General features: G+C 38.9%; 2 non-coding genes across 2 annotated transcripts; both read left to right on the forward strand.

The window, feature by feature from the left end:
* The first annotated feature begins 2,084 nt into the window (after positions 1 to 2,084).
* On the forward strand, positions 2,085 to 2,192 carry LOC112713941 (small nucleolar RNA R71). Its single transcript, XR_003158901.1, has one exon. It is a non-coding gene; the product is annotated as a small nucleolar RNA R71 (small nucleolar RNA).
* Positions 2,193 to 12,129: 9,937 nt separating this feature from the next.
* On the forward strand, positions 12,130 to 12,233 carry LOC112713244 (small nucleolar RNA R71). The gene has a single exon (XR_003158219.1). It is a non-coding gene; the product is annotated as a small nucleolar RNA R71 (small nucleolar RNA).
* The last annotated feature ends 7,669 nt before the right edge of the window (positions 12,234 to 19,902 follow it).

Genomic DNA, 19,902 nt, shown 5'->3' on the forward strand with positions numbered 1-19,902 from the left:
GCAAAATCTCGTTTTGTGCCAATTCTGGCGTTAAACGCCGGGCTGGTGCCCATTTCTGGTGTTTAACGCCAGCTTCTTGCCCTTTTTTGGCGTTTAACGCCAGTCTGGTGCCCCTTTCTGGCGTTAAACGCCCAGAATGGTGCCAGACTGGGCGTTAAACGCCCATCTGCTAACCTCACTGGCGTTTAAACGCCAGTAGGTGCGTCCTCCAGGGTGTGCTGTTTTTCTTCCTGTTTTTCATTCTGTTTTTGCTTTTTTCATTGATTTTGTGACTTCTCATGATCATCAACCTACAAAAAAAACATAAAATGACAAAGGAAAATAGTTAATTATAAAACATTGGGTTGCCTCCCAACAAGCGCTTCTTTAATGTCATTAGCTTGACAGAGGACTCTCATGGAGCCTCAGAAATGCTCAGAGCTATGTTGGAACCTCCCAACACCAAACTTAGAGTTTGAATGTGGGGGTTCAACACCAAACTTAGAGTTTGGTTGTGGCCTCCCAACACCAAACTTAGAGTTTGACTGTTGGGGCTCTGTTTTTGAGAGAAGCTCTTCATGCTTCCTCTCCATGATGACAGAAGGATATCCTTGGGCCTTAAACACCAAGGATTCTTCATTCACTTGAATGATCAACTCTCCTCTATCAACATCAATCACAGCCTTTGCTGTGGCTAGGAAGGGTCTGCCAAGGATGATGGATTCATCCATGCACTTCCCAGTCTCTAGGACTATGAAATCAGTAGGGATGTAATGGTCTTCAACTTTAACCAGAACATCCTCTACAAGTCCATGGGCTTGTTTTCTTGAGTTGTCTGCCATCTCTAGTGAGATTTTTGCAGCTTGTACCTCAGAGATCCCTAACTTCTCCATTACAGAGAGAGGCATGAGGTTTACACTTGACCCTAAGTCACACAAGGCCTTCTTGAAGGTCATGGTGCCTATGGTACAAGGTATTGAAAACTTCCCAGGATCCTGTCTCTTTTGAGGTAATTTCTGCCTAGACAAGTCATCCAGTTCTTTGGTGAGCAAAGGGGGTTCATCCTCCCAAGTCTCATTTCCAAATAACTTGTCATTTAGCTTCATGATTGCTCCAAGGTATTTAGCCACTTGCTCTTCAGTGACATACTCATCCTCTTCAGAGGAAGAATACTCATCAGAGCTCATGAATGGCAGAAGTAAGTCCAATGGAATCTCTATGGTCTCAGTTTGAGCCTCAGATTCCCATGGTTCCTCATTGGGGAACTCATTGGAGGCCAGTGGACGCCCAGTGAGGCCTTCCTCAGTGGCGTTCACTGCCTCTTCCTCCTCTCCAAATTCGGCCATGTTGATGGCTTTGCACTCTCCTTTTGGATTTTCTTCTGTATTGCTTGGAAGAGTACTAGGAGGGAGTTCAGTAATTTTCTTGCTCAGCTGACCCACTTGTGCCTCCAAATTTCTAATGGAGGACCTTGTTTCAGTCATGAAACTTTGAGTGGTTTTGATCAGATCAGAGACCATGGTTGCTAAGTCAGAGGTATTCTGCTTAGAACTCTCTGTCTGTTGCTGAGAAGATGATGGAAAAGGCTTGCTATTGCTAAACCTGTTTCTTCCACCATTATTATTGTTGAAACCTTGTTGGGGTCTCTGTTGATCCTTCCATGAAAAATTTGGATGATTTCTCCATGAAGGATTATAGGTGTTTCCATAGGGTTCTCCCATGTAATTCACCTCTTCCATTGAAGGGTTCTCAGGATCATAGGCTTCTTCCTCAGATGAAGCTTCTTTAGTACTGCTTGGTGCATTTTGCATTCCAGACAGACTTTGAGAAATCATATTGACTTGTTGAGTCAATATTTTGTTCTGAGCCAATATGGCATTCAGAGTGTCAATCTCAAGAACTCCTTTCTTCTGACTAGTCCCATTGTTCACAGGATTTCTTTCAGAAATGTACATGAATTGGTTATTTGCAACCATTTCAAACAGCTCTTGAGCTTCTGTAGACGTCTTCTTCAGATGAAGAGATCCTCCAGCAGAGCTATCCAAAGACATCTTGGACAGTTCAAAGAGACCATCATAGAAAATACCTATGATGCTCCATTCAGAAAGCATATCAGAAGGACACTTTCTGATTAATTGTTTGTATCTTTCCCAAGCTTCATAGAGGGATTCTCCTTCCTTCTGTCTGAAGGTTTGGACTTCCACTCTAAGCTTACTCAATTTTTGAGGTGGACAGAACTTTGCCAAGAAGGCATTGACTAGCTTTTCCCAAGAGTCCAGGCTTTCTTTAGGTTGTGAGTCCAACCATGTTCTAGCTCTGTCTCTTACAGCAAAAGGGAATAGCATAAGTCTGTAGACCTCAGGGTCAACCCCATTAGTCTTGACAGTGTCACAGATTTGCAAGAATTCAGCTAAGAACTGATGAGGATCTTCCAATGAAAGTCCATGGAACTTGCAATTCTGTTGCATTAGAGAAACTAATTGAGGCTTAAGCTCAAAGTTGTTTGCTCCAATGGCAGGGATAGAGATGCTTCTCCCATAGAAGTCGGGAGTAGGTGCAGTAAAGTCACCCAGCACCTTCCTTGCATTGTTGGCATTGTTGTTGTTTTCGGCTGCCATAGGTTTTTCTTCTTTGAAGAATTCGGTCAGGTCCTCTAAAGAGAGTTGTGCTTTGGCTTCTCTTAGCTTTCTCTTCAAGGTCCTTTCAGGTTCAGGATCAGCCTCAACAAGAATTTTTTTGTCTTTGCTCCTGCTCATAAGAAAGAGAAGGGAACAAGAAAATGTGGAATCCTCTATGTCACAGTATAGAGATTCCTTTAGGTGTCAGAGGAAAAGAAGAGTAGAAGACAGAAGTAGAAAATTCGAACTTATCAAAGAAGATGGAGTTCGAATTTTGCATTAAGGGATAGTGTTAGTCCATAAATAGAAGGATGTGAGAAGAAGGGAAGTAATTTTCGAAAATTAAGTAAAAGATTTTGAAAACATTTTTGAAAACACTACTTGATTTTCGAAAATGAAAGTGGGAAAGAGATCAAGTGATTTTTGAAAAAGATTTTGAAATTAGAAATCAAAAAGATTTGATTGAAAACTATTTTGAAAAAGATGTGGTTAAGAAGATATGATTGGTTTTTAAAAAAATGTGATTGAGAAGATATGATTTGAAAAACATTTTAAAAAGATTTGATTTTAAAAATTAAAAACTTGACTAACAAGAAAAGATATGATTCAAACATTAAACCTTTCTCAACAGAAAAGGCAACATACTTGAAATGTTGAATCAAATCATTAATTGAGAGTAAGTATCTTTGAAAATGGAAAGAAATTGATTTTGAAAAAGATTTGATTGAAAAATTGAATTGAAAAAAGATTTGATTTTGAAAAACTTTGAAAACTTGAAAAAAAAATCTGATTTGAAAACAAAATCTTCCCCCTTTAGCCATCCTGGCATTAAATGCCCAGAATGGTGCACATTCTGGCGTTTAACTCCCAAAACTATACCCTTTTGGGCGTTAAACGCCCAACCAGGTACCCTGGCTGGCGTTTAAACGCCAGTCTGTCCTTCTTCACTGGGCGTTTTGAACGCCCAGCTTTTTCTGTATAATTCCTCTGCAGTATGTTCTGAATCTTCAATTCTCTGTATTATTGACTTGAGAAGACACAAATTAAAAATATTTTTGGATTTTTTTAATAATAAGGATAAATCAAAATGCAACAAGAATCAAATAACAATGCATGCAAGACACCAAACTTAGCAGTTTGTATACCACTGACACTAACAAAATGAGAATGCATATGAGACACACAAAACACTCAAGTCAATTGAATTTAAAGATCAGAGCACAAAAATCATCAAGAACAACTTGAAGATCCTTAAGACACATGAATGGATGCATATAATTGACACCAAACTTAAAATGAAACACTAGACTCAAACAAGAAATATTTTTGGTTTTTATGATTTTTTGACTTTTTTGTGCTTTTTAAGTGGAAAAAGATATCAAAATTCTTAATGAGAATTCCAGGAATCAGTGCAATGCTAGTCTAAGACTCCGGTCCAGGAATTAGACATGGCTTCACAGCCAGCCAAGCTTTCAAAGAAAGCTTCGGTCGAAAACACTAGACATGGCCAATGGCCAGCCAAGCCTTAGCAGATCACTGCTCCAAAAGCAAGTTTGATAAAAATCAACAAGCTCTTGTGATGATAAGTTGAAACCTCGGTCCAATGAGATTAGACATGGCTTCTCAGCCAGCCAGACTTCAACAAATCATCATGAAACTCTAGAATTCTTCTTCAAGAATTTCGAAAAAAATAAATACCTAATCTAAGCAACAAGATGAACCGTCAGTTGTCCAAACTGAACAATCCCCGGCAACGGCGCCAAAAACTTGGTGCGCGAAATTGTGAACAATACTTTTCACAACTCTCATAATCCCCGGTCATGAACCCCAAAAACTTGGTGTTCAATACCATGGCATTAACACAACTTCGCACAACTAACCAGCAAGTGCACTGGGTCGTCCAAGTAATAAACCTTACGCGAGTAAGGGTCGATCCCACGGAGATTGTTAGTATGAAGCAAGCTATGGTCATCTTGTAAATCTTAGTCAGGCAAACTCAAATGGATATAGTGATAGACGCATAAAACACAAAGATAAAGATAGAGGTACTTATGTAATTCATTGGTAGGAACTTCAGATAAGCGCATGAAGATGCCTTCCCTTCCGTCTCTCTGCTTTCCTACTGTCTTCATCCAATCCTTCTTACTCCTTTCCATGGCAAGCTTATGCAAGGGTTTCACCGTTGTCAGTGGCTACCTCCCATCCTCTCAGTGAAAATGTTCCTATGCTCTGTCACAGCATCGCTAATCATCTGTCGGTTCTCGGTCAGGCCGGAATAAAATCCAGTGATTCTTTTGCGTCTGTCACTAACGCCCCGCCTGCTAGGAGTTTGAAGCACGTCACAGTCATTCAATCATTGAATCCTACTCAGAATACCACAGACAAGGTTAGACCTTCCGGATTCTCTTGAATGCCGCCATCAGTTCTAGCATATACCACGAAGACTCTGATCTCACGGAATGGTTGGCTCGGTTGTCAGGCGAGCACTCGGTTGTCAGGCGATCAACCATGCATCGTGCAATCAGGAATCCAAGAGATATTCACCCAATCGAAGGTAGAAAGGAGGTGGTTGTCAGTCACACGTTCATAGGTGAGAATGATGATGAGTGTCACGGATCATCACATTCATCAAGTTGAAGAACAAGTGATATCTTAGAACAAGAACAAGCGGAATTGAATGGAAGAACAATAGTAATTGCATTAATACTCGAGGTACAGCAGAGCTCCACACCTTAATCTATGGTGTGTAGAAACTCCACCGTTGAAAATACATAAGAACAAGGTCTAGGAATGGCCATGAGGCCAGCCTCCCAATGATCTAAGATAGCATAACAATGAAGATAGCTACCCCTCGATATCTCAATACAATAGTAAAAGGTCCTACTTATAGAAAACTAGTAGCCTAAGGTTTACAGAAATGAGTAAATGACATAAAAATCCACTTCCGGGCCCACTTGGTGTGTGCTTGGGCTGAGCAATGAAGCATTTTCATGCAGAGACTTCTCTTGGAGTTAAACGCCAGCTTTTATGCCAGTTTGGGCGTTTAACTCCCATTTTGGTGCCGGTTCCAGCGTTTAACGCTGGAATTTCTGAGGGTGACTTTGAACGCCGGTTTGGGCCATCAAATCTTGGGCAAAGTATGGACTATCATATATCGCTGGAAAGCCCAGGATGTCTACTTTTCAACGCTTTTAAGAGCGCGCCAATTGGGCTTCTGTAGATCCAAAAAATCCACTTCGAGTGCAGGGAGGTCAGAATCCAACAGCATCTGCAGTCCTTTTTAGTCTCTGAATCAGATTTTTGCTCAGGTCCCTCAATTTCAGCCAGAAAATACCTGAAATCACAGAAAAACACACAATCTCATAGTGAAGTCCAGAAAAGTGAATTTTAACTAAAAACTAATAAAAATATACTAAAAACTAACTAGATCATACTAAAAACATACTAAAAACAATGCCAAAAAGCGTACAAATTATCCGCTCATCAGAGTGCGCATGATTGAATGGAAACAATAGGAAAGTAGAGGTTCAGAAGCAACAAAGCATCTCCAAACGCTTATCTGAAATTCCTACCAATGAATTACATAAGTATCTCTATCTTATTTTATGTTTTATTTATCTTTTAATTATCAAAACCTTATAACCAAATGAATCCACCCGACTGAGATCAACAAGGATGACCATATCTTGCTTCAAGCCGACAATCGCTGTGGGATCGACCCAGTGTACTTGCTGGTCAATTGTATCGGAATTGTGAATCACAATTCCGTGCACCACACGCTCAAGCAAATCATTTAAATACACATGATACATGTGTGTTGGTGGACGAAATTGTGATCACCGTTCTTTAAGTTGTATGAAATCATTATTGTGGCACCAGTTGTTATCACAACTCCGTTCAACTAACCAGCAAGTGTACTGGGTCGTCCAAGTAATAAACCTTACGTGAGTAAGGGTCGATCCCACAGAGATTGTTGGTATGAAGCAAGCTATGGTCACCTTGCAAATCTCAGTTAGGCAGATTAAAATGGTTTATGGGTTTTCGAAAATAAAGATAAGAAAATAGAAATAATAAAAGAGATAGAAGACTTATGCAGATTCATTGGTGGGAATTTCAGATAAGCGAGTGGAGATGCTGCATGGCTCAAGGACGCCTGCTCTCCTACTGCTTCTACTCAATCCTTCTTACTCCTTTCCATGGCAAGCTGTGTATAGGGGTTCACCATCAGCGGTGGCTACTTTCAATCCTCTCGGGAAAATGATCCTATGCGGCTGTCACTCGCACGGCTAATCGTCTGGAGGCATCACCCATGGTTGATGGCTACATCCCATCCTCGCAGTGAAAACTAATGCTCACACACTCTGTCACAGTACGACTAATCACTGGTTGGTTCCCGCTCCTACTGGAATAGAATCCCTTGATCCTTTTGCGTCTGTCACTAACGCCCAGCACTTGCAAGTTTGAAGCACGTCACAGTCATTCATTACCGGAATCCTACTCGGAATACCACAGACGAGGTTAGACTTTCCGGATTCCCAGGATCCTACTCGGAATACCACAGACAAGGTTAGACTTTCCGGATCCTCATAAATGCCACCATCTATCTAGCTTATACCACGAAGATTCTGTTGGGGAATCTAAGAGATACACATTCAAGCTCTGTTGCATGTAGAACGGAAGTGGTTGTCAATCACGTGCGTTCATAAGTGAGAATGATAATGAGGGTTATCTAACTCATTACATTCATCATGTTCTTGGGTACGAATGAATATCTTGGAATAAGAATAAGAGAGATTTGAATAAAAGATAATAGAATTGCATTAATACTTGAGGTACAGCAGAGCTCCACACCCTTAATCTATGATGTGCAGAAACTCCACCGTTGAAAATACATAAGTGAAAAGTTCAGGCATGGCCGAATGGCCAGCCCCCCTAACGTGGTCAATGATCTCCTAAGATGAAGAATAAAACAAAACTGAGACCAAAGATGTCTAATACAATAGATAAATGTCCTATATATACTAGACTAGCTACTAGGGTTTACATGAGTAAGTATTTGATGCATAAATCCACTTCCGGGGCCCACCTGGTGTATGTTTGGGCTGAGCTTGATCAATCCACGAGCTGAGGCTTTTCTTGGAGTTGAACTCCGAGTTATGACGTGTTTTGGGCGTTTAACTCCGGATCATAACGTTTTTCTGGCGTTTAACTCCAGACAGCAGCATGTACTTGGCGTTCAACGCCAAGTTACGTCGTCATTCTTCGAATAAAGTATGGACTATTATATATTTCTGGAAAGCCCTGGATGTCTACTTTCCAACGCCGTTGAGAGCGCGCCAATTGGAGTTCTGTAGCTCCAGAAAATCCATTTCGAGTGCAGGGAGGTCAGATTCCAATAGCATCAGCAGTCCTTTTGTCAGCCTTTTTCAGAGTTTTGCTCAAGTCCCTCAATTTCAGCCAGAATTTACCTAAAATCACAGAAAAACACACAAACTCATAGTAAAGTCCAGAAATGTGAATTTAACATAAAAACTAATGAAAACATCCCTAAAAGTAGCTCAAACTTACTAAAAACTATATAAAAACAATGCCAAAAAGCGTATAAATTATCCGCTCATCACAACACCAAACTTAAATTGTTGCTTGTCCCCAAGCAGCTGAAAATCAAATGGGATAAAAGAAGAGAATATACTATAAATTCCAGAATATCAATGAATATTAATTTAATTAGATGAGCGGGACTTGTAGCTTTTTGCTTCTGAATAGTTTTGGCATCTCACTTTTTCCTTTGAAGTTCAGAGTGATTGGCGTCTCTGGGAACTCAGAATTTTGGATAGTGTTATTGACTTTCCTAGTTAAGCATGTTGATTCTTGAACACAGCTACTTATGAGTCTTGGCCGTGGCCCTAAGCACTTTGTTTTCCAGTATTACCACCGGATACATCAATGCCATAGACACATAACTGGGTGAACCTTTTCAGATTGTGACTCAGCTTTGCTAGAGTCCCCAGTTAGTGGTGTCCAGAGCTCTTAAGCACACTCTTTTGCTTTGGATCACGACTTTAACCACTTAGTCTCAAGCTTTTCACTTGGACCTTCATGACACAAGCACATGGTTAGGGACAGCTTGATTTAGCCGCTTAGGCCTGGATTTTATTTCCTTAGGCCCTCCTATCCATTGATGCTCAAAGCCTTGGATCCTTTTTATCCTTGCCTTTTGGTTTTAAGGGCTATTGGCTTTTTCTACTTGCTTTTTCTTTTTCTTTCTATTTTTTTCGCCATTTTTTCTTTTTTTTTCACAAGCTTTTGCTTTTCACTGCTTTTTCTTGCTTCAAGAATCAATTTCATGATTTTTCAGATCATCAATAACATTTCTCTTTGTTCATCATTCTTTCAAGAGCCAACAATTTTAACACTCATAAACAACAAGATCAAAAATATGCACTGTTCAAGCATTCATTCAGAAAACAAAAATTATTGCCACCACATAAATATAATTAAATTAAATTCAAGGATGAATTCGAAATTCATGTACTTCTTGTTCTTTTGAATTAAAACATTTTTCATTTAAGAGAGGTGAAGGATTAATGGATTTTATTCATAGCTTTAAGGCATGGTTACATACTAATGATCATGAAATAAAGACACAAAAACATAGATAAACACAATACTAAAAACCGAAAACAGAAAGAAATAAAGAACAAGGAATGAATCCACCTGAGTGAGGGTGGCGCCTTCTTGAAGGTCCAATGGTGCTTTTTGAGCTCCTCTATGTCTCTTCCTTGCTTTTGTTGAATGATTCCTAGTAATTTTGGTGTTTCTACCCTTAGTTGCTTCCAATATTTGTGTGGAGGATAACTTATTCCCTGAGGTATCTCAGGGATCTCTTGATTTGCAGCCATATGTTCTACCACTGAGCTATGACGGCTTATATTTTTTTCCATCTCCCAAGACTCAGAGGTGGAAGCTTTTGTCTTCCCTTTGAGGTTTCTCTGGCCTTAGGTGCCATTAATGGTAATGGAAAAGCAAAAAAAAGCTATGCTTTTACCACACCAAACTTAAAATATTGCTCGCCCTCGAGCAAGAAAGAAAAGAAGAGAAGAAGAAGAAGAAGAAGAGAATGGAGGTGAGTGAGGGGAGATGGAATCGGCTATATGGGTGGGATTGGGTGGGAAAGAGAAGTTGAATTGTAAAGGTAGGTGGGGTGTATGGGGAAGAATGGATAGATGTAGGTGGTGAATGAAAAATAGAAGGGATGACCATGAATGGAAAGAGAGAGGGCGAGGTAGGTGGGGATCCTGTGGGGTCCACAGATCCTGAGGTGAAAAGAAATACCATTCCTTCACCATATAGGCATGTAAAATGCCTTCGTGCATCATTCTGGCGTTCAAACGCCCATTGGTGCACGTTCTGGGCGTTCAACGCCCATGTAATGCATGTTTCTGGCGTTGAACGCCAGTTTCATGCTTGTTACTGGCGTTCAGCGCCAGTTTGTCCTCTATGTGCACATTCCTGGCGTTAAACGCCAGGTTGTTGCTTGTTTCTGGCGTTCAGCGCCAGAATGGTGCTCTGTTCTGGCGTTGAACGCCAGCCAGATGCATCTTACTGGCGTTGAACGCCAGTCTGCGCTACCTCCAGGGTGAAAAATTTTTTCTTCTGTTTTTGACTCTGTTTTTAATTTTTTTTATTTTTTCGTGACTCCTCATGATCATGTACCTAATTAAACACAAAAATAACAAAGAAACAAAATAAAATAAAATTAGATAAATAAAATTGGGTTGCCTCCCAACAAGCGCTTCTTTAATGTCAATAGCTTGACAGTGACTCTCATGGAGCCACAAGGTGATCAGGTCAATTTTAGTGTGTAGTCCCAACACCAAACTTAGAGTTTGGATATGGGGTTTGGACACCAAACTTAGAGTTTGGTTGTGGCCTCACAACACCAAACTTAGAGTTTGACTGTGTGGGCTCTTCTTGACTCTGAACTGAGAGAAGCTCTTCATGCTTACTCTCTTTTGTCACAGAAGGATGGCCATGTGCCTTAAACACAAGGTAGTCCCCATTTAATTGAAGGACTAACTCACCTCTGTTGACATCTATCACAGCTCCTGCTGTGGCTAGGAAAGGTCTTCCTAGGATGATGCATTCATCATCTTCCTTCCTAGTGTCTAGGATTATGAAATCAGCAGGGATGTAAAGGCCTTCAACCTTTACTAACACGTCCTCTACTATTCCATAAGCTTGTCTCATGGACTTGTCTGCCAATTGTAATGAAAACAAGGCAGGTTGTACCTCAATGATCCCCAGCTTCTCCATTACAGAGAGTGGCATAAGATTTATCCCTGACCCAAGATCACATAGAGCTTTTTCAAAGTTCATGGTGCCAATGGTGCAAGGTATTAAGAACTTGCCAGGATCTTGTTTCTTTTGAGGTAGAGTTTCCTGAATCCAGGTATCCAGTTCACTAATGAGCAAGGGAGGTTCACTTTCCCAAGTCTCATTACCAAACAACTTGGCATTCAGCTTCATGATAGCTCCTAAATATTGAGCAACTTGCTCTCCAATCACATCTTCATCCTCTTCAGAGGATGAATAGTCTTCAGAGCTCATGAATGGCAGAAGGAGATTTAGTGGAATCTCTATGGTTTTTGTATGAGCCTCAGATTCCTCAGGATCCTTAATAGGAAACTCCTTCTTGCTTGAAGAACGTTCCAGGAGGTCTTCCTCACTAGGATTTTCGTCCTCCTCCTCCCTAGTGCATTCGGCCACTTTGATTAAATCAATGGCCTTGCACTCTCCTTTTGGATTCTCTTCTGTATTGCTTGGGAGAATACTGGGAGGAGTTTCAATGACTTTCTTACTCAGCTGGCCCACTTGTGCCTCCAAATTTCTAATGGAGGATCTTGTTTCATTCATGAAACTGAAAGTGGCCTTTGACAGATCAGAGACTATATTGGCTAAATTAGAAGTGTTTTGTTCAGAGTTCTCTGTCTGTTGCTGAGAAGATGATGGATATGGCTTCCTATTGTTCAGCCTATTGCGTCCACCATTGTTAAAGCCTTGTTGAGGCTTTTGTTGATCCTTCCAGGAGAAATTTGGATGATTTCTCCATCATGGGTTATAGGTGTTTCCATATGGTTCACCCATGTAATTAACTTCCACCATGGCAGGGTTCTCAGGATCATAAGCTTCTTCAGAAGCTGCCTCTCTAGTACTGTTGGATGCATGTTGCAATCCATTCAGATTTTGAGAGATTATGTTGACCTGTTGAGTCAATATTTTGTTCTGAGCCAATATGGCATTCAGAGCATCAATTTCAAGAACTCCTTTCTTCTGAGGTATCCCATTATTCACGGAATTCCTCTCAGAGGTGTACATGAATTGGTTGTTTGCAACCATGTCAATGAGTTCTTGAGCCTCTTCAGGCATTTTCTTCAGGTGAATAGATCCACCTGCAGAATGGTCCAATGACATTTTCGAAAATTCAGAGAGACTATAATAGAATATATCTAATAGGGTCCATTCTGAAAACATGTCAGATGGACATCTTTTGGTCAACTGCTTGTATCTTTCCCAAGCTTCATAGAGGGATTCACCATCTTTTTGTTTGAAGGTTTGAACATCCACTCTTAGCTTGCTCAGCTTTTGAGGAGGAAAGAACTTATCTAAGAAAGCAGTGACCAGCTTATCCCAGGAGTCCAGGCTATCCTTAGGTTGAGAATCCAACCATATTCTAGCTCTGTCTCTTACAGCAAAAGGGAAAAGCATGAGTCTATAGACTTCAGGATCAACTCCATTCGTCTTTACAGTCTCACAGATCTGCAAGAACTCAGTTAAAAACTGATAAGGATCTTCAGATGGAAGTCCATAAAACTTGCAGTTTTGTTGCATTAATGCAACTAGTTGAGGCTTAAGCTCAAAGTTATTGGCTCCAATGGCAGGAATGGAGATGCTTCTTCCATCAAACTTGGACGTTGGCTTTGTGAAGTCACCAAGCATTCTCCTTGCATTATTATTATTATTTTCGGCTGCCATGTCCTTCTCTTGTTCGAAAATTTCTGAAAGGTTGTTTCTGGATTGTTGTAATTTAGCTTCTCTTAATTTTCTCTTCAGAGTCCTTTCAGGTTCTGGATCAATTTCAACAAGAGTGCCTTTTTCCCTGTTCCTGCTCATATGAAAGAGAAGAAAACAAGAAAAGAAAGAGGAATCCTCTATGTCACAGTATAGAGACTCCTTTATGTTAGTAGAAGAAGAAAGAGGTATAAGAATGAAGAGGGAGATTCGGATTTTTGGATGAAGAGAGGTGGAGAGAAGTGTTAGTAATTAAATAATAGAAGAAGAAAAGAGAAGAGAAATTTCGAAAATAATTTTTGAAAAAGAGGTTAGTAATTTTCGAAAATTAAAGATAAGATGAGATTAAAATTAAAATTTAAAACAAAAAGAATTTTTGAAAAAGAGAGGGAGAATTTTCGAAAATTAGAGAGGGATAGGTAGTTAGTTGGTTTTGAAAAAGATAAGAAATAAACAAAAAGTTAGTTAGTTGATTGAAAAAGATTTGAAATCAAATTTTGAAAAAGATAAGAAGATAAGAAGTTAGATGAGATATTTTGAAATCAAATTTTGAAAAAGATAAAATTTTTGAAAAAGATAAGATAAAAGATAAAAAGATATATTTGAAAAAGATATTTGAAAAAGATTTAATTTTAAAAATTACTTAACTAACAAGAAACTACAAGATAAGATTCTAGAATTTAAAGATTGAACCTTTCTTAACAAGAAAGTAACAAACTTCAAATTTTTGAACCAATCACATTAATTGTTAGCTAGTTTTAGAAAATATGATATAAAAGATAAGAAAAAGATTTTTTTGAAGATTAATTTTTAAAATTTTCGAAAATAATAAAAAAATGAAAAAGATATGATTTTTGAAAAAGATTTTGAAAAGATAAGATTTTTAAAATTGAAATTTTGACTTGACTTGTAAGAAACAACTAATTTTTAAAATTTTTGACCAAGTCAACCCAAAATTTCGAAAATTTGGAGGGAAATAAGGAAAAGATATTTTTTTGATCTTTGAATATTTTAATTATGAGAAAGAAAAACAACAAAAATACTCAATGCATGAAATTTTTAGATCAAAACAATGAATGCATGCAAGAATGCTATGAATGTCAAGATGAACTCCAAGAACACTTTGAAGATCATGATGAACATCAAGAACATAATTTTGAAAAATTTTTGATGCAAAGAAAACATGCAAGACACCAAATTTAGAAATTTTTAATGCATGGAAAATATGAATGCAAAAATGCACATGAAAAACAACAAACAACACAAAACAAGAAATCATCAAGATCAAACAAGAAGTCTTGTCAAGAACAACTTGAAGATCATGAAGAACACTATGAATGCATGGGATTTTCGAAAAATGCAAGAAAAAATTTTTAAAGCATGCAATTGACACCAAACTTAAAAATTAACACAAGACTCAAACAAGAACACAAAATATTTTTGATTTTTATGATTTTCTAAATTTTTTTGTATTTTTATTAATTTTTTTCGAAAATATAGTTTGGAAAAAAGAAAAATAAAAAGAAAAATTTTTGAAAAAGATTTTTGAAAAGAAAATTACCTAATCTGAGCAACAAAATGAACCGTCAGTTGTCCATACTCGAACAATCCCCGGTAACGGCGCCAAAAACTTGGTGGACAAAATTGTGATCACTGTTCTTTAAGTTGTATGAAATCATTATTGTGGCACCAGTTGTTATCACAACTCCGTTCAACTAACCAGCAAGTGTACTGGGTCGTCCAAGTAATAAACCTTACGTGAGTAAGGGTCGATCCCACAGAGATTGTTGGTATGAAGCAAGCTATGGTCACCTTGCAAATCTCAGTTAGGCAGATTAAAATGGTTTATGGGTTTTCGAAAATAAAGATAAGAAAATAGAAATAATAAAAGAGATAGAAGACTTATGCAGATTCATTGGTGGGAATTTCAGATAAGCGAGTGGAGATGCTGCATGGCTCAAGGACGCCTGCTCTCCTACTGCTTCTACTCAATCCTTCTTACTCCTTTCCATGGCAAGCTGTGTATAGGGGTTCACCATCAGCGGTGGCTACTTTCAATCCTCTCGGGAAAATGATCCTATGCGGCTGTCACTCGCACGGCTTATCGTCTGGAGGCATCACCCATGGTTGATGGCTACATCCCATCCTCGCAGTGAAAACTAATGCTCACGCACTCTGTCACAGTACGGCTAATCACTGGTTGGTTCCCGCTCCTACTGGAATAGAATCCCTTGATTCTTTTGCGTCTGTCACTAACGCCCAGCACTTGCAAGTTTGAAGCACGTCACAGTCATTCATTACCAGAATCCTACTCGGAATACCACAGACAAGGTTAGACTTTCCGGATTCCCAGGATCCTACTCGGAATACCACAGACAAGGTGAGACTTTCCGGATCCTCATAAATGCCGCCATCTATCTAGCTTATACCACGAAGATTCTGTTGGGAAATCTAAGAGATACACATTCAAGCTCTGTTGCATGTAGAACGGAAGTGGTTGTGAATCACGTGCGTTCATAAGTGAGAATGATAATGAGGGTTATCTAACTCATTACATTCATCATGTTCTTGGGTACGAATGAATATCTTGGAATAAGAATAAGAGAGATTTGAATAAAAGATAATAGAATTGCATTAATACTTGAGGTACAGCAGAGCTCCACACCCTTAATCTATGATGTGCAGAAACTCCACCGTTGAAAATACATAAGTGAAAGATTCAGGCATGGCCGAATGGCCAGCCCCCCTAACGTGGTCAATGATCTCCTAAGATGAAGAATAAAACAAAACTGAGACCAAAGATGTCTAATACAATAGATAAATGTCCTATATATACTAGACTAGCTACTAGGGTTTACATGAGTAAGTATTTGATGCATAAATCCACTTCCGGGGCCCACTTGGTGTATGTTTGGGCTGAGCTTGATCAATCCACGAGCTGAGGCTTTTCTTGGAGTTGAACTCCGAGTTATGACGTGTTTTGGGCGTTTAACTCCGGATCATGACGTTTTTCTGGCGTTTAACTCCAGACAGCAGCATGTACTTGGCGTTCAACGCCAATTTACGTCGTCATTCTTCGAATAAAGTATGGACTATTATATATTGTTGGAAAGCCCTGGATGTCTACTTTCCAACGCCGTTGAGAGCGCGACAATTGGAGTTCTGTAGCTCCAGAAAATCCATTTCGAGTGCAGGGAGGTCAGATTCCAACAGCATCAGCAGTCCTTTTGTCAGCCTTTTTCAGAGTTTTGCTCAAGTCCCTCAATTTCAGCCAGAATTTACCTGAAATCACAGAAAAATACACAAACTCATAGTAAAGTCCAGAAATGTGAATTTAACATAAAAACTAATGAAAACATCCCTAAAAGTAGCTCAAACTTACTAAAAACTATATAAAAACAATGCCAAAAAGCGTATAAATTATCCGCTCATCACGTGTCCTATGTGAAGAATCCAAATCTGACATGTCCTGGTAGCTAACCATAGACAGTCCTTTTGTACGCGCATCCCCAAGTTCAAAAATATCCATGAGAAGAATCCCAAGCTGACATGGGGGAGACGAAATCCAAAGCTCAAATTCATACATGGGGAATACCCCAAGCTCAAATTATATATATGCATTCCCAAGGGGGAACTCGGGGAGTTAAAGTGTCCGGTCACATCTTACGTATAGGGGGTCAACGAATGTCTCAATAGTATTCAATTACATAAATCATGTGATTATTCAATTTATAAATCATCAATGTCAATATCATTCTCATCAATATTTCATAGCTCATTTCATCTCAATTCATCATTATTATCATCATTACTGTCAATCGTGGATCATCCATCATTCATCAATTGTGTCCCATTCATCATCGCCAATGCCTCATCACATTACTTGCTCACTTCCTAAATCTCCTTCAACACCGAAACTAGCTTCATTAACACATTTACCCATATCCTATAACCTAAAACCTAGCCATCAGATTTTTCACAAAGTTTTCGGAGATTTGAAAAATTAGAAGTATATTTGATAGTTCAAAAATGGTAAATTTCCATCAAAATAGTATTTTCGGAGGTTTACAGGCTTGCCAAGAAGGTCAAACAATGAAAAACAAAATTTTTGTGTAAAACAGGGTGTTGTGCGTACGTATCATGTACGCGCCCACACAATACAATTTTAACAAAGTGTGTGTACGTACCATACTGTGCGTGCGCACCACAGTATGTGTACTGATGAGCGGATAATTTGTACGCTTTTTGGCATTGTTTTTAGTATGTTTTTAGTATGATCTAGTTAGTTTTTAGTATATTTTTATTAGTTTTTAGTTAAAATTCACTTTTCTGGACTTTACTATGAGTTTGTGTGTTTTTCTGTGATTTCAGGTATTTTCTGGCTGAAATTGAGGGACCTGAGCAAAAATCTGATTCAGAGACCAAAAAGGACTGCAGATGCTGTTGGATTCTGACCTCCCTGCACTCGAAGTGGATTTTCTGGAGCTACAGAAGCCCAATTGGCGCGCTCTCAACGGCGTTGGAAAGTAGACATCCTGGGCTTTCCAGCAATATATGATAGTCAATACTTTGCCCAAGATTTGATGGCCCAAACCGGCGTTCAAAGTCACCCTCAGAAATCCCAGCGTTAAACGCTAGAACTGGCACCAAAATGGGAGTTAAACGCCCAAACTGGCATAAAAGCTGGCGTTTAACTCCAAGAGAAGTCTCTGCACGAAAATGCTTCATTGCTCAGCCCAAGCACACACCAAGTGGGCCCGGAAGTGGATTTTTATGTCATTTACTCATTTCTGTAAACCTTAGGCTACTAGTTTTCTATAAGTAGGACCTTTTACTATTGTATTTTCATCTTGGTTCTTCTGGTTCCCTCTCTGGGACCGAAGCCAATGATCACTCTTGTTCTTATGTATTTTCAACGGTGGAGTTTCTACACACCATAGATTAAGGTGTGGAGCTCTGCTGTACCTCGAGTATTAATGCAATTACTATTGTTCTTCCATTCAATTCCGCTTGTTCTTGTTCTAAGATATCACTTGTTCTTCAACTTGATGAATGTGATGATCCGTGACACTCATCATCATTCTCACCTATGAACATGTGACTGACAACCACCTCTGTTCTACCTTTGACTGGGTGAATATCTCTTGGATTCTTTAACCGGAATCTTCGTGGTATAGGCTAGAACTGATGGCGGCATTCAAGTGAATCCGGAAGGTCTAACCTTGTCTGTGGTATTCTGAGTAGGATTCAATGATTGAATGACTGTGACGTGCTTCAAACTCCTAGCGGGCGGGGCGTTAGTGACAGACGCAAAAGAATCGATGGATTCTATTCCGGCCTGACCGAGAACCTACAGATGATTATCCATGCTGTGACAGAGCATAGGCGATGTAATCACTGAGAGGATGGGAGGTAGCCATTGACAACAGTGAAACCCTACATGAGCTTGCCATGGAAAGGAGTAAGAAGGATTGGATGAAGACAGTAGGAAAGCAGAGAGACGGAAGGGAAGGCATCTTCATGCGCTTATCTGAAGTTCCTATCAATGAATTACATAAGTACCTCTATCTTTATCTCTATGTTTTTATTTCGTTCATCACCATATCCATTTGAGTTTGCCTGACTAAGATTTACAAGATGACCATAGCTTGCTTCATACTAACAATCTCCGTGGGATCGACCCTTACTCGCGTAAGGTTTATTACTTGGACGACCCAGTGCACTTGTTGGTTAGTTGTGCGAAGTTGTGTAATGCCATGGTATTGAACACCAAGTTTTTGGGGTTCATGACCGGGGATTATGAGAGTTGTGAAAAGTATTGTTCACAATTTCGCGCCACCAAGTTTTTGGCGCCGTTGCCGGGGATTGTTCAAGTTTTGAGCAAGCTTTTGGTCCGGTAACATCAGTGCCAAAATCCGGCAACAGTACCAAGTTTTTGGCGCCGTTGCCGGGGATTGTTCAGTTTGGACAACTGACGGTTCATCTTGTTGATTAGATTAGGTATTTTTTCTTCAGAGTTCTTAAGAATGAATTCTAGTGTTTCAAGGTGATGTTCTTATCATCACCAAAGCTGATTGATCTTCATCAATTTAGCTCTTGAATGCAATGTTCTGCTGAAGCTTGGCTGACCATGTCTAATTCCTTTAGACTGAAGCTTTAGACTAACACTGCATGATTCCTGGAATTCTCATTAAAAATTTTGATATCTTTTTCCACTTAATTTTCGAAAAACACAAAAAAAAAATAAAAAAAAATCATAAAATCCAAAAATTTCTTGTTTGAGTCTAGTGTCTCATCTTAAGTTTGGTGTCAATTGCATGCATTCATTCATGTGTCTTAAGGATCTTCAAGTAATTCTTGATGATTTTCGTGCTCTGATATTTGAATTCAATTGACTTGAGTGTTTTGTGTGTCTCATATGCATTCTCATTAGTGTCAGTAGTATACAAACTGCTAAGTTTGGTGTCTTGCATGCATAGTTATTTGATTCTTGATGCATTTTGATTTTTTCTTATTATTAAAAATCCAAAAAATATTTTAATTTGTGTCTTCTCAAGTCAATAATACAGAGAATTGAAGATTCAAAACATACAGCAGAAGAATTGCACAGAAAAAGCTGGGCGTTCAAAACGCCCAGTGAAGAAGGACAGACTGGCGTTTAAACGCCAGCCAGGGCACCTGGTTGGGCGTTTAACGCCCAAAAAGGTATAGTTTTGGGCGTTAAACGCCAGAATGTGCACCATTCTGGGCGTTTAACGCCAGGATGGCACAAGGGGGAAGATTCTGTTTTTCAATGCAATTTTTTTCAGGTTTTCAAAGTTTTTCAAAATCAAATCTTTTTCAAATCAAATCTTTTCAATCAAATGTTTTCAAAATCAATTTCTTTCTATTTTCAAAGATACTTGCTATCAATTAATGATTTGATTCAACATTTCAAGTATGTTGCCTTTTCTGTTGAGAAAGGTTTAATGTTTGAATCATATCTTTTCTTGTTAGCCAAGTTGTTACTTTTCAAAATCAAATCTTTTTTTTAAAATGTTTTTCAAATCATATCTTCTCAATCACATTTTTTTAAAACTAATCATATTTTCTTAACCACATCTTTTTCAAAATAGTTTTCAATCAAATCTTTTTGATTTCTAATTCCAAAATCTTTTTCAAAAATCACTTGATCTCTTTCCCACTCCTGGTTTTCGAAAATTAATTAGTGTTTTTCAAAATGTTTTCAAAATCT

This window comes from Arachis hypogaea, chromosome 9, assembly GCF_003086295.3.
Source record: "Arachis hypogaea cultivar Tifrunner chromosome 9, arahy.Tifrunner.gnm2.J5K5, whole genome shotgun sequence".
NCBI classification, from domain to species: Eukaryota; Viridiplantae; Streptophyta; class Magnoliopsida; order Fabales; family Fabaceae; genus Arachis; species Arachis hypogaea.